Raw genomic sequence first — 3,742 nt, forward strand, 5'->3', positions numbered from 1 at the left:
TATTTAGTCTTCTACTATTAGTAGAAGTTGGCTTTATTCCAGTTCTTAACTATTATGAACGCTTCAGCAGCAAACATTCTTGACCTTGCCTACATGGCTAGGGAGCTTATTGCAGTCTTCTGTATGGTAGAGAATAAGCATGCTCAAATTTGCTACTTGTTGCCAACTTGTTATCCAAAGGAGTTGTACAAATTTGCACTCTCAACAGCAATAACCACTTCCATTGCTCAAAACCCTGGTCAATACCTTGTATGCATCATCTTTTTAGAATCCCCAAACTGGCAAGCATGTAATTATAGCTTATAGATTTAATTTGCATTTGCCAGGTGACAAATGAGATTGAGCATCTTTTCAGAGATGTAGTATGCTGACTTCCCCTTTTATGAAGCACTAGTTGAAGTCATTTGTCCATGTAGTTAGGTGTCCTTTAATTTTTTTTTTAATTTTTATAAGTTTACAAAAGTATTGTACATCTTTTGTTAAATTTATTTCAAGGAACTTCACATCACAGTAAATTATATATTTTTTTATTTTCTAAATGTTTGTTATTGATGTATAGAAATGAAATAGATCTTTTATCCATCTTTTGCAAGTTTTAAATTCAGAAAACTCATTGACTTCTTTTATGAATTCTAATAATTAACCTGTTGAATCCTCCATACACAATGATAGCATCTCTCGATGAAAATGTGTTGTCTTCTTTTTAAATCCTTCCACTTTCTCCTTATTTACTTATTTGCTTATTTAGTCACCTTCTATGTTGGTTAGAGCCTCCAATACAAGGTTGAATAAGAGTGGTGATTCCTGTATTACCCCCAATCTCAAGGGAAAAGAATTTGCCATCCCATCATCAAATGTGATGTTTATTGGAGCTTTGGGTAAGTCTCATTTATCAGTATAAGATCCTCCCTTTCATTTCTAACTGTCTAAGAATTTTTTTTATCAGGAATACCTGTCATATTTTGTCAAATATTGCCCCATGTCCATTGAGATAAACTTATTATCTAATCTCATTTTATTTATTAATATTGCAAAGCACATTGACCAATTTTCTAATATTAACCAGTCTTTCATTCTTTGGATAAACCCACTTGGTTGTGATATATTATTCTTTTACTACATTGCTGAAATATGCTTGCTAATCTCTAGTTTAGAATTTTACACATGTGCATCTGATTGAGTTTGACCTATAATTTCCTTTCTTATACAATCACTGACAGACTTTGGTAGTATCATTATCTGAGCTTTTTGGAATGTTTCCTCTCTTTTTTTTTCTGTAGAAGTTAGTAAAAATCTGATCTTTTTTGTTCTGTGAATAATTAGAAGAACTCACTGGTAAAACCCCTGGGTACAGAGTCTTTGTTTTGTGTGTTTTAGTTTGGGTTGGGTTTTTGTTCTTAAGTCTGTTGAGGTAAATTATCCATTTGATAAATTGTCTTAATTTGTCTATTTGATGCAAATTTTCAAAAATTTTTTCCATAAAGTTATTCATAGTGTTTTATGCTTTTTCTTTTAATTTTTGATAATGTGCACTTTCTCTCTTTTTCCTATATCAATTTTATTAGTTTGTTCAAAAATTCAACTTCTACCTTTGTTGATCTTCTCTATTCTAAGTTTAATTTTCTGTTTTACTAATTTTTGCTTTAACTTCATTGTTTCTTTCTTTATGCCTTCCTTGGATTACATCTTTTCTTTTTTCCTCATTTCTGAATATAAATGTTAATCTTAATTAATTTTCAGTCTTTCTTCTTTTTAAATATTAACATTTAAAGCTGTACATTTTTCTGTAGATACTGTTTTAACAAGACTCTTTCAGTTTTGTTATTTACTTTTTTCTTTTTCTTTTTTTTTGAATTGGAGTCTCACTCTGTTGCCCAGACTGGCGTGCAGTGGCATACTTCCAGCCACCGCAGCCTCAACCTGCTGGGCTCCGGCAATCCTTCTGCCTTAGCCTTCCAAGTAGCTGGAACTACTTTTTTCATATTTTATTGTGATTCGTCTTTGGCCCATAGATTACTTAGAATTATACTTCTTAATATTCAGTGTATGGTGACTTTTAAGTTTATCTTTTGTTTTAATTTATACCTTCATTTTACTCTCATCACAAAAGAGATATGTATAATTTTAATGCTTTAAAATTGTTGTATGGCCTATGCAATTAGTTTTTTGTAAATGTTTCATGTGCTTATAAAAAATTTACATTCTGAAGTTCATGAGTACAGTGTTCTTTATGTGTTTATTTGGTTAAATTATTTCATCATGCTTTCAATATTCTGAGCTCTTACTGATTATTGCTGTTCCACTTATTCTAATTGCCCACATAAGGTTTTGGAAACATATTTGTTATGGCTAGAAGGGAATGAACTATTAAACCTTGATATAGTTTATATAGTTGTCCCCTCCAAATCTCATGTTGAAATTTTATTTCCAGTGTCATAAGTGAAGCCTAGTGAAGATGTTTAGGTCATGGGGACCAATCCCTCATGAATGGCATCCTGGTTCAGTCCTCATAGTTATGGGCGAGTTCTCACTCTATTAGTCCCCACAAGATCCAGTTGTTAAAAAGAGTTTGGCGTTTCCCTTCTTTTGTCTCACTTCTCACCATGTAATCTCTGTGCACTAGATCCCCTTTGCCTTCTGCCATGAGTAGAATCTTCTGGAAGTCTTCACCAGAAGCAGATGCTGGTGCCATGCTTTGTGTACAGTCTGCAGAAATGTGCGTCCAATAAACCTCTTTTCTTTATAAATTACCCAGCCCTAGGTGTTCCTTCATAACACACACAAAACCAACTAGGACTGAAAATTGATACTGAGGAGTGGGTTGCTGTAAAAGTATCTGAAAATGTGGAATCACATTTCACATTGTGGAGCTGAGTGAGGAGCAGAGGTTGGAAGAATTTGAAGGTCTTCAAAGAAGGAAGGAAGATGAGGAAAATTTGAAACTTCTTAGAGATTGGTTAAGTGATTGTGGCCAAAGTACTGATAAAGAATATGGACAGCGATGCCCAGGCTGATGAGCTCTCAGATGGAAATGAGGAACTTGTTAGGAACTAGGGCAAAAGTCACCCTTTTTGCACCTTAGCAAAGAACTTGTCTGCATTGCATGTATGCTGTAGGGATTTGTGGAAGAAGACTGAACTTAAGAGTGATGACCTAGGGTATCTGGCAAAAGAAATTTCTCAGCAGCAAAACATTCAAGAAGTGGGGTGGTGCTTCTAACATTTCTATGATCAGATAAAGGAGCAAAAGAATGACGTAAAGCTGGAGCTTATCATTAAAGGTGAAGCAGAGTGTAAAAATTTTGAAAATGTGAAGCCTGGCCACGTGGTAGAGAAGAAAAGAGCATTTTCAGGAGAAAGTGCAAGGGTACAGCAACCATTTGTCAGGGAGAGTAGCCTGGGCAACTTGGCAAGATCCCGTCTCTATAATAAATGAAAAAACTAGTCAGGTGTGGTGGTGCGTGCCTGTGGTTCCAGCTACTTGGTAGGCTGAGGCAGAAGGATCGCCTGAGCCTAGCAAGTCAAGGCTGCGGTAGCCACTGCACTACTTCTTGGGTAACAGAGTGAGACTCTGACTCAAAAACAAAAACAAAAACAACAAAACAGAAAAATCCTGAAAGTCATTTCAGAAATCTTCTAGGTACTCCCATAACAGGCCCAGAGGTATAGTAGGACAGAATCGTTTCTGGGAAGGACCACGGTACCGCTGCCCCAATCTGGACTGTTTTCTGGCAGTTAGTAGC

The sequence above is a fragment of the Carlito syrichta genome, unplaced genomic scaffold (genome assembly GCF_000164805.1).
Source record: "Carlito syrichta isolate Samal-C Ts95f unplaced genomic scaffold, Tarsius_syrichta-2.0.1 Scaffold303602, whole genome shotgun sequence".
Lineage (NCBI taxonomy): Eukaryota > Metazoa > Chordata > Mammalia > Primates > Tarsiidae > Carlito > Carlito syrichta.